At 44.6% G+C, this 12,406-nt stretch overlaps 1 protein-coding gene across 1 annotated transcript in view; it reads left to right on the forward strand.

Annotated features, from left to right (window-relative positions):
- The window catches only part of NPR1 (natriuretic peptide receptor 1), a 3,300,976-nt gene that overhangs the window by 110,224 nt on the left and 3,178,346 nt on the right, over positions 1–12,406 (forward strand). The window lies entirely within an intron of this gene.

The following is a 12,406-nucleotide window of genomic DNA, read 5'->3' on the forward strand; positions in this document are numbered from 1 at the left end:
ATCTGATGTTACATGCTGCTCCACTGTATGTTGCCCTATTGGCTTACATGTTTGTAGTGCCATACACACACATGTCCCATACCACAGACAGGCATCGGACTACACTGTGTAGCAGCCCAGTATGTGTAGGGTTAGTGTGTGAGTGGCACATATGAGGATGGTGTTGAGCAGATAGTCCATATACTGTAATATTACACTAGCTTACCATATATGACTGTGACTGTGTTCACCTTGGTTGTGGTTATGCACTTTCACACAGGTGTATCATACTCTATGCTGTGACATGCCTGTAGAGCCTGCTATATATGCCGGTACATGTGCATTCCCCCATAGGAAATATAGGCCAGTGTTGAGCCAGTCTTCCTGTAGCCTGCACAGTGCTTTGTTACATGCCTAGCAGCTTAGTGTACTTACCCACTGAGATGTCATGTCCAGATACTTGCCAGATGTACTGCTGCCGGGCCACCATAACAGTCATGTATGTATGACAGAGCAGTGGGATGCTGTACGGATGTATGTCAATATATAGTGGGTAGTACGTGCGTGACCATGGCACCTCTGTACCAATGGTTATTGTGTCAGGACAGTCAGGGGTGTGTAAATGCATAACCTATGTGGGCAAATGTGTACCAGTATTTACGGGTTATACCCATCTACATGGCTGCTAACATCCACATTGTCAGGCTTGGTCCACATGTCTTACACTAAGGGGTTCTGTGTATACCTCTGGACTGTCCAGAGTGCGTCAGACTGTTCACATATATTGGCCAATATCTCCGATGTAGTTCACAGGAGCATTACGTGCTAGCAGTGGTACTGTACTATAATAATAAGATACAATTTAGGAAGTAAAGGCAATTGTTCAATACTGCACAATATGTGTATTGACAGCTATATTGATAAAACAATAGCTGTGCTCACAGTGGTCATGGTGTCGTGGTTAAGTGTTGTGACTGTAGTGTACAGGGTCCTGGGTTCAAGACCTACAAGTGCTGTTCATTTTGTTGCTGGGCAGAACAAGGGCTGTCAGATACAGAGTGGTTAAGGTGGTTTTGAGCAGCTTTAAGCGGGTTTTGTGGGTTTGCGTGAAGCTAAGCGGTGCTAAGCTATGGGTAAAAGTATGGGCGCTTACACAGTGTAGGGATCACTTACCAGTGCGTAAATCAGATTAGCTGTTATATTGGAGCAATGTTGATACCTTCTAAGCATGGCTTAGCCCTGATAACCAGTTCTCACCTCCCAGTCTGATAACATAGCAGGGTACTCACATCTGTAATAAGTGTATGTAATGCCATGTACAATACATGCGCCTACATGCTGTCATTACACTAGCAAGGGATGTGAGTGTCATGTGTGGGACACAGTGGTATATGTGGCCTGTACAGCACTGTTTTCCATGTGAATGTGTTACATACAGGGGTATTAGGCCAGGGTACATACTGTCACACTGGTATGTAGTGTATCATGGCAGTACTATTTTTGGCAGTGCTTATCCAGGCAAGAGCAGAGTGCTAAATGTAGTAATGACAACAGGCACACCTGCAGGCATAGCTGGACACTCAGACCTCCCTGTTGTAACACTGGTGTGTGAATTGTGTCACAGTATATACCCCTTACTGGGTAATGATCCAACATGTAGAATATAACTGTAGACTACCATCTGTACAGCACATGTTAGTGAGGGCTTCTGACATGTAGTTATGGCATACATATTGTTGTCAAATGTCTATCTGTCAACACAGTCATCCTGCTGCATAGCTGCCTGCCAAGCTGATGACTGTCAGTCCCTGTACAGATGTGCAGATGGCAAGTATCCAGCTGGGATATGTACAGGCAACCTAAGCTTGATTGACACTGACATGTCTTCCCAGCTGTGTAAGAACTGGCACATATAGGAGGTGTCACCCTGTACTCACCACATGCCACAGGTACCCCCACTACACTACCACAGTCAACAGAACATGCTTGGGTACAGGTCTCCATCACAGACAGTAACCATATGTTATAATGCATGTTGCATACATGTCATGTTGATCACCTCAGTGGCCATGTGCCAGAGGCACCTTGAGGATTGGCTGATGCATGTCATTCTCACCCTGAGGGTCACCACAGTAGTGACTGTCAATAGATTGCCTGCTGCCACCTGGCAGGTGGCAGGATACCACTGTACACACAACCCCTACACAACCCATCTCTCCTTGGACTATAGCTAGGTACACGGCTATGACCACCTGCAGCAATGCACTCTTGTAGTGACACATAGCAGCGATAGGCCCTGGTATCTCAGATGTGTGTCTGCCTGTTATGTGTCTGTTAATGTTTATATAAAGGTATGTCACACAACATATTGTCCGTATACACTCATTACATCCCCCATTAGCATACTGTACATGTCTGGGGATGTTCTGCATGTAACATGTCACCTGGGACACACTTCAACTTAAACGCTGTGTGGTGTGTGCAATGTCAGCCACCCACTTCAGTATCACTACATAGCTAGGTAGGGGTCTAGTCCCAGTGTTGCAAAGTAACAGTGTGCATGTATGTGGATGGGTTTACATCAGGTTGCAGGGTATACACACTTCAGTGGGTCACCTGTCCATATGGCACATGCAATAACCGTTGTAGTAACCTGTGACATGTGTTCAACTGTACCCCAGATATGTCACAGCCATGTTATCACCACAGTACCATACCCTGTTGTGGAATATGACTGCAGGCCATCCTCGTACTGACACATGTACACCTACAACACAAACAGATAACGTTATGGAGACCACAACCAACCAGTGTTACTAACAGCTATAATGCATCATTGTTGGACAGCTACACTACCTGCCATATATGCATTACACTTTACTCCTTACAACATGTTACACTGCAGTACTGCATCAGAACCATATTAGCCTGTCCCTGCACTGATGTTATGGGTGACAGGGATGTGGCACAGGTATCATCATATGCCGAGGATATGATGTTGGTTTGCCAGAGGCTGAGGGTGGGCAATACATTTGACACCATGTGTGTGGTTGAGGGGTATACTGCTTTGAGATCGGCGTGGTGCTGTGGTGTGTGTAGGTATGGGGTTGCCCTAGGTGAGTTTGTATAGTGTGTGGGTATGCATGCACACAGTTCTGCCATGTGGCTGCCCTACACAGGTGTTTATGGACAGCTGCAGATCATACCTGGCAGGGTGTGCAGTTCACTGCCTCTAGCCACAGACACGTGGACTGTGCCTGCCATGGGTTCCATGGGCACGTCCAGGTACAGGCCTCAATGTGCTACTCTCGCCTGCTGATGACAAATGTCTGCTGGTACCAGGCCCCTCATGGGACTAGCCAGGACCACGTGCACATAGCCTGCTGTGGTGTAGTGTGGACAGCAACCCCTCCACACTGCCAGGGCTGGTACTGCCACAACAGGAGCCCCTTGGTGTCCTAGCATGTCCAAGTTGACTGCCAGCTGTTGTTATTGCTGGCCCACTTCCATGCGGCCGCCACTGCATCCCCACCACATGTTGAAGCACGGACACACCACAGCCGATGAGGGCCATCATCTCACCATGACATCTATCCCTGAGCTCGGTATAAGCACGGATGGCACCAGACACTTCACGGATGTTGTCTCTTACAGATGCAAGAACAGCCCTCTGCAGCCTCAGGCCCTGTCTGGTGTAACATCCCATATGTGCCTGCACCGCCATGACAGCCTGAAACATGCACCTGCTGGTACCAGCTATGTCGCCTCTGCCAGGAGCATGATGTCCAGTGGCCCTACCATGAGCACCCTGGGACATCCACCTATGTGGTGCCCTGCCAGACATCCGGCTATGCCTGCTGTGACCAGACACAGTAGGCATGGTTACCACACTTTCTCGTGCACTGCCACCAAACACCAGTTGTCCCTTCGCTATGGCCACTGGTGATGGGGTATGTATAGGCACTGAAACTGTTTGCGGGGTTGAGGTGGCTAAAAGGGGGATGTCAAATGTTGGTACAGTGTCGGCCCCTGACAACCCCACCTGTGCCTCAATAGTACTATCATCATCTTTGGTGTCTGTATGGACACCAACATCAGATTGCATGCAGGAGGGAACCTGAGCCACCTTGCCACATGTGCGGGAAAACAATAAATGCACTTTAAAACCTGTACAGCATTGCCTAACAGTACACACACACACACACACACACACACACACACACACACACACACACACACACACACACACACACGTCTGTAAGACCTACCTGTCCATGGCTTTACGGACAGTCCCATGTGTATGTCCATGTGGTACCCCATCCTGCATCACACTTGTTAACATACACACATTGATAACACTCATTAACATATCAGTCCTCTAAATGCCTACACAAGCGGTCACACCACAAGACCTGTTACTAGATTACCTACCTGACCTGTGTGTAGTGGTTTTACATGGCCTCACTGCTGTCATTCGGTATACACCCTCTGTATGTCCAGACATCTTGAGCATGGCCCCTATATGTTTGGGCTACTATGTTTTATCCATAATATCACGCACTGGTGTGGCATGTGTATGTAATGTTCAGTACATGCCAGATATGCTGCTCATTCAGCCTATCATGTGACAACTGTAATATTTGGAGACACTCCCTGGTGTTGACTAGTACTTCCCCAATGCATCTGTAGTGCTGCATACGTGTGTTGTAGGTGACCTATCTGCTGAATGCGATATTAAGGGTGTACCTGGTGTCTACACTCTCTCTCGATGCCTGTTCTATGCTACAGACCATATTATACTATCAGCTGTCCTGTGATTACACACATGACAAGTATTCCTGGTGTGTAATGTGGGAGTTCATGTCCATGAACTGCATGTTCCCGAAGGGAGGTACTGCTGTATGAACACCCCACACTCTCACATGTGCATACATGGCCACCCACACAAACACACACACACATGCACACACTCATCCTACATGCATCAGTCTCCCTCCACTTCACCAGAGTGACCCTACAGACTAACTAACTAACCAATCACCAGCATACACACACACACACACACACACACACACACACACACACACACACACACACACACACACACACACACACATACACACAGGTGAGGTTGCACAATGATAGTACACACAGTCCTCCTATTACCCATCTGTCAACATGCAGAACATATGGTACACAACAGCATGCAGTTCAGCTATAGTCAATCCATGCTAGCAACAGTATACATATGTGTGATGCACGTGCTGTGTCACTAGGTGATGCCCCTTCCCCTAGATACCACTGCACCCATGTACACAGTATTGCTGTGCACCTGTTCTGCATCCTGCCATGTACTGTGCACCACACCTCACAGGTGTACAACCCATTGCAGAATGTGTAGTACTGTGTCAGTTATGTCAGCTTTAATGCTCACATCCCCTATGCTTTTCAGCAACACATACCTGGGATGATATGTGGACAGATGTAATTTATAAATGTCTGATGCCTGATTTACAGCTCTCAACATCAGTGGACCATGTATGACCAATCCAATACTCTTACACTAACAACCATCAGAGCATGCCATGGCTATGGGGGGTGTACACACCCTTCCTGATATGACTCACCCATCCGTGATCTGCATTGGGACCACATCACTGCATATCTTAACATTACATATGCCCGATATGTGACATATGTCCTGTACTTTCACATGCAGTGTCTATGTAATGTGTTAGGTGTGTGGATGCTGACTGCGATGCATACACTCCGTGTGGGCATATGTGTGCTATGACGGTTTGACGCACCTCTTGTGTGTACTACATCAGTCACTACTCCTGGCGGGGGTATACCAGCGTGAGCCATCTGCAATCACCATTGTATGTTCAGTATGCCCTACACATGTCCCCCTACTCTGCATGATTGCAAGGTCTACTCATGTGCACATCATATATGTGTGGCCTTCACCTATGCAATACATGTGTGCCCTTATGCACTGCAGAGGCCAGTGTATGTAACAGTGGTATATGTCCCTGTATTATTGAGTCTGGGGGGGGTGCACCATAACTAACCCAGGCTGTTACAACATGTGGGGCTATCAGGGGTAAGCTGCCTTAAGGTATCTGGATGTACATTACCATACAATCCTCCTTGGGTAAATGTAGGCCTACTGCCTCGTGCCATACAGACTGTTCTGTTTGTCAGTGTGCTTGTGATGGTGTCAGTTATGCCTTGTTATGTAACAGTTACATCCCATTGTGTCAGCTGAGGTCTTTAACCCCTAGGGATTGTGTACAGAGTGTAGACAGAGGCTGCTGAACTATTCACCTGCATTACTTACTGTTGATTGTTTGGTATGCCGTGGCCCAGTCTGTCTTTACTATTGTACAACTTGAAGGCCTCAGCCTGGACAGCGACATTTGCAAACCTTTCCAGACTACTGCATTAGTATAACTGTTTCACAGTTGCACTACACTGTCTATATGGATGTCAGTGTCTAAACAACTATATGACATGGCATATACAACTGTAATAGTATACAAATAAAGCTTTCCCATGTATGCAAACCTGTGTGTGGTGTTATATACTTTGACCTCAATGTGGGTATATGTTGCAGGCAATGATTGTCATTTGTATGGGTGGCTCATACAGTGTCCAGCTGGTAAGGTGGTAACTGTAGGCATAGTGGCTGTTCCATATTGTGTGCACCTTCTACATATATATCTTACTATACATATCTCTGCATGTGTATGTGTAATTACAAATATATCTATATCTATCTATCTATATATATATATATATATATATATATATATATATATATATATATATATATATATATATATATATATATATATAGTAGTAACTGTAGGCATAGTGGCTGTTCCATATTGTGTGCACCTTCTATTTATGTATCTTACTATACATATCTCTGCATGTGTATGTGTGGTTACATATATATATGTATATATATGTATATATATATATATATATATATATATATATATATATATATATATATATATATATATGTATATGTATCTGCATGTATGTGTCTGTGTATTTGTATCCTAGGGGTGTTGATTGCTTCCACATTGTACAATCCCTATGGGAGATGGACTGTACTGCATGATATGTTACTGATACCAGCCTGACATCATACAGGTGGGATGGAGAACTGTTAACATCTTGTGCCCATGTCGTGTCAGGTCCTGTGTATGGGATCTGCAACAGTTGGTAGTGTATTGCAGGGCAGACGTGTTTGGCTGTGGGGGGGATACCTATTCATACAAGACATATGTTTGGGGCCTCTCAACCCCATTAACGGTGTATGTGGACATATATGTTTTTGTTATGTTTCCTTTTTTATCTACAGATGTATGTCTGTATATACTTATATAGATATCTGCTTACAGAAATATAAATTGCTGTGTGTGTATATATATATATATATATATATATATATATTATATATATATATATATATATATATATATATATATATATATATATATATATATATATATATATATATATATATATATATATATATATATATATATGCATATAGATGTAGACATATATATCTATAGATGTATGCATATGTATATATATATATATATATATATATATATATATATACATATACATATATAGATATGTTATATCTATTTAGATATTAATATATATATATATATATATATATATATATATATATATATATATATATATATATATATATTTATATGGGTTCCTATGAGATAAACGACACGTTGTTCCATCGACAGCCGGTAGATGGACGTCAATTAACCGAAACGTCAAAGGCGAAAACTGAAAGAAACGAACGCCAGTTAACCGACACCGACGCTGAAACGCCAAAGGAACGAAAACGGAAATCAACGAAAGTCAGTCAACCGACACCGACGCGGAGGTAAGCGAAATGTGTAAGGGATGTGTATGTATGCAGTAGTGACGGACGTTAGGGTGCAGTAAGGTAAGTGTGCGATGTTCACGGTCTGTGGGGATGGGGTGGGTTAAATGAGTTAGGGTTAGGGCTCGGGTAAGTGTGTAGTAGTGGTATCTTTTGGGTTAGGGGTGGGTTAAGTGAGTTTGGGTTAGGGCAGGTTAGGTGAGTGTGCGAGAGTGACGGGCCTTAGGGTTAGGGTTTGGGTCAGGGTTGTCGATAGGTGTGTATGTCAGGTTTAGTGTTGCTTTGGTAGGAGTTTGGTTTGCTTGTGTTGTGTGTGTGGTGTTTGGAGTGGGGATTCGTTTTGTTTTTTTAATTATTGTTGTTGTGGTGTGGAGTATATGAGGTGTATATCGTAGGTAGCAGTGTCAGCAACTTGTAGTATTGTATGTGTGTCTGTGGTTGTGATTGTACTTTGCAGGTATGTGTTGTTTAGTGCTAGTATGTAGTTTAGACTTGTCGGTTGAGTGAGTTTCGTTTATGTTAGCTTTCGTTGTTTTGACGTCCATCTACCGGCTGTCGATGGAACAACATGTCGTTTATCTCATATGAATCCATATATATATATATATATATATATATATATATATATATATATATATATATATACACACACACACACACACACACACACACACACACACACACACACACACACACACACACACATAAATCTACATGTTGAAATGCATTCCCTGTACTATTCAATGACTGGGCTGGATGATATGTTTGTGAAAACATCAAGATTATGTATATCTGACATGGCTTAGTGGTAAATCACTTTGGCTTTGGTGTGTAGGGTCCTAGGTTTGAGGCTTGCAGAGGCTGTTTATTTTGTTGCTGGGCAGAACAAGGGCCATTGGATACACAGTGATTAAGGCACTTTTAAAAAGTTGTAAATGGGTTTGCATGGGTTTGCATAGAGGTAAGCACTGCTAACTTCTGGTTACAGTTTCTTATACTCAGCTTCTAAATTGCTTAACCTGTGTAGGCATTGCTTACCCCCACGCAAACAGGCTTAAAACCACTTACTGCTGCTTAAAAGTGCTTACTCCCACTTACCCCCACACTAATTTCTTTAAAAGAAAAGAAAAAAGGGTTTCACATGAAAGTGGTGAAAAAGGGGCACAAAGAGGGAAAGACAGTAGGGAAAATAGCTAGGGATGTGCAGGAAGGGTGTAGGGAAGGTCCATAGCTGCTCATTTCTTCTACAGCAACAGCTGTGCATATACACTAAATTTGGAGGTAGATTTGGACACTCAAACCCCTGAGAGAGGGTTGAGGGCAACAATAATATGTTGTGATGCCAGTTAGACCAGATTACATGTCTCCAGTGGACACGTGTGTGAAATGGACAGCTATGTATGGGGCGAGATTCTTTTTTGGGAACAGATTGCCCCTTTTTTTTTCAGTTGAGAGTGGGATGTTGGGGAGGGATAGTAGGTATATTTGGGGAGGTAGGTTGGGTAGGTTAACAGACAAGACAAACAAGATGCATACAGGGGTGGTATATGACACATATGGGGGGTAAACACCTTGATGGGGAGGGGTGTTGGGAAATCGGAAGCCCATGAGCCCCCTAGTGGAAACAGTGGGACTGAGATCCCCACCCACGGGCAGTCACCACTGCACATTCACAGCCCCGAAGTTGGATGTCCTGGGGGCTGAGTCGCAGATCCAGGCCGACCCTCTAGTTATGACACATGGCCCTTGAGCTAGCGTAGCAGATCTCCAACCTCCCCTTGGAGCTTGCTGCTCAACACGACCCAGATCTGGTGATGGGTGACAGCTTCCTGTCCATGCCCGCTCCCGGGGGGGGGGCAAGGCCCATCCCCTGTGGCGGTTCCACCCGAAGGTGGTGCAGGACCAACGGATGAGGAGGTCCCGGGTTGGGCCTCAGACATGCTGGTACTTGGTGCCATGGCTAGCTGAGGAGGGACAGGTGGGTCCGCTGGGACAGGCCTTCCCAAATGTGCTATAGTGTTTAGATTTTATCATCATATGTGGGTTAGTAATAGTCAACACATTCCAGGGTTAGGTATAACAGCATGCATAGATATTCCCATTAACCTAGACACCAGATACCGCGTTTGCATGGCTTTGCGCGGTTGTGCGCATAGCGCAGCACCTGTTAAATAAGGTTAAACTTTTTCTGGCTCCGCCAAGTCTGCTCTTCAAATTTTCCTTTAAAAAAGCCCTACTCTTATAATAACCTAGTCTAATTGCTTTATTATAAGCCTAGCACTTGTTCTCAAAATCTCTCTTCTAATTAAGCACTTGCTAACTAAAGTAAGCACTACATCCACCTACCTTCCCTGTGAGTACCCACTTCCCTTAAAGGCACAGCACTCCCTTATAATATTCTAGCATGTTGAGTGGTAGATTGCTGGCATCCTCTCCGGTTTAGCTGGTTAATCTGGAAATCTTGAGACAATGCTACAATTATCTCATGTACACAGACAACCCTCTCCTCCTCCCAACAAACACAAATACATGTGAGAGATGCAACTATATAGCCAAACTGGAGGCAGAACTCTCTCAACTCAGGACTGGCAAGACCAGACAGGAGGAGAAGGTAACCACACACACACCAAACCCAGTCCCACATAGACCTACCACAACTGCAAACCAAACACATAAAAACACAAAGACATACTCGGAGGCTCTAACAAAAAACTTACCAAAACAACAGAGGCCCCCAAAGCAGACACCCAAAAATCCACCTCAAAACATAACACATGCATCACATACTTCAATAAATCAGTGTGTCAAACAATCACAGCCCTTAAGGCCAAACACCATGCCTGATACACTAGTAATAGGTGACTCTATAGTCAGACACACTGACGTTCTGCTTACCAGGCTAAACAAGGAGAGGGTAATGGTGAGCTGCTTATCGGGAGCTAGAATCCGCCACATAACACACGCACTCAGGTCACTCCAAAGCAAGTACAAATATGACTCCGTCATTGTTCATGCCGGCGTGAATGACCTGAGACGTACCTCCCTGGACTACATGAAAAGAGACATAGAAGAGCTCTCTGATTATGTAGCCCAGGCTGGTATGACCCTGACCCTGAGCAGCATCTTGCCCTCACCAAGAATGATGCCACAATACAAAGACAAGATGACCAGCTTTTATAATTGGCTCAAATACTGGTGTCATTCTAGGGGGATCCAATGTCTGTCTGCTTGGGATGACATGCTGGACAAGCCACGCTGCTTCGCAAGGGATGGTTTGCATCTGTCACCACTGGACTTCCGGATATTGGCTAAGGTTCTTGCCTCCCCCATAGTGCCTTTTTTAGGCAAGGCTCAAAAGACAAACCCACCTCCTTAGAAAACAAAAATGGAAAAAAATTAAGGGTAATGCAGCTCAATGCCAGAAGTCTAAATCTCAAGATGCAGGCTCTCGAAGCACTCCTCAGTACGGAGGACATCGATGTCTGTGCAGTAACTGAAACCTGGTTCAAGGCTCCTGAGAGCACCCCGGTGCTACCAGGCTATACCTCGTATCATGCTTTTTGGCCCCAAAACTTGGGCCAAACCAAAAAGGGAGGGGGAGTGTCCATATTCATCAAGGACACCCACACCTCCAGGTTAGTGGCAACACATGAAGCATCAGAGACCATCCAGGTGCAACTAACCATAGGCAAAACTGCTATACAACTGGTAACATGTTACAGACCACCCTCCCAATCTCAGGAACCCCACTCAGCCTTCCTGAAGACATTGGAGGATATGAATGTCTCACCAAACACCATCATATTGGGAGACTTCAACTACCCTAACATAGACTGGGTGCATTATTCTAGCCCAAACACCCTAGCCCAAAGGTTCCTGGAATTCATAAATCCAAACACAATGGAACAGCTAGTCACCTCTCCCACAAGGGGAGATAATATACTAGACCTGATCATCACAAACATGGGGACAAAGTGCTCCACACCAGAAGTATACCCTTCACTAGTGAGGTCTGACCACAAGCTAATCACTCTGGACATACATATCCCACCTCCACCCCCAACACAAAAGACTACAGTGAAAAACTTCTCAAAAGCTGAATTTACACTTCTTAAAACTGAGATGGTATCCTTTAAGCCCACTGGGACAGTGGAAACCACATCCCACAATGTAGAATCCTTCACAAATGCTTTCTACGGACATCTCCAAGAATGCATGGATCATGCAATCCTAAATAAAACCAAGACCCTCTCCACCAAGGGTAGGCGTCCTGTCTGGTGGACCCCAGCTATAAACAAATTGTATAACAAAAGAAGGAAGCTACTGCACGACAGAGCAAAATCCCATAAAGAGAAGGCATCTCTGATCAGCACTAGTAGAAAGCTACATTCTCTCATAAAAACATCCAAGGCCAACTTTGAGAGAAAAATCGCTATGGACACTAAAGATAACCACAAGGCCTTCTTCAGCTATGTTAGAAACCTAGGTGGAAACCCT

The sequence above is a fragment of the Protopterus annectens genome, chromosome 8.part0 (genome assembly GCF_019279795.1).
Source record: "Protopterus annectens isolate FY-2018-M chromosome 8.part0, PAN1.0, whole genome shotgun sequence".
NCBI classification, from domain to species: Eukaryota; Metazoa; Chordata; order Ceratodontiformes; family Protopteridae; genus Protopterus; species Protopterus annectens.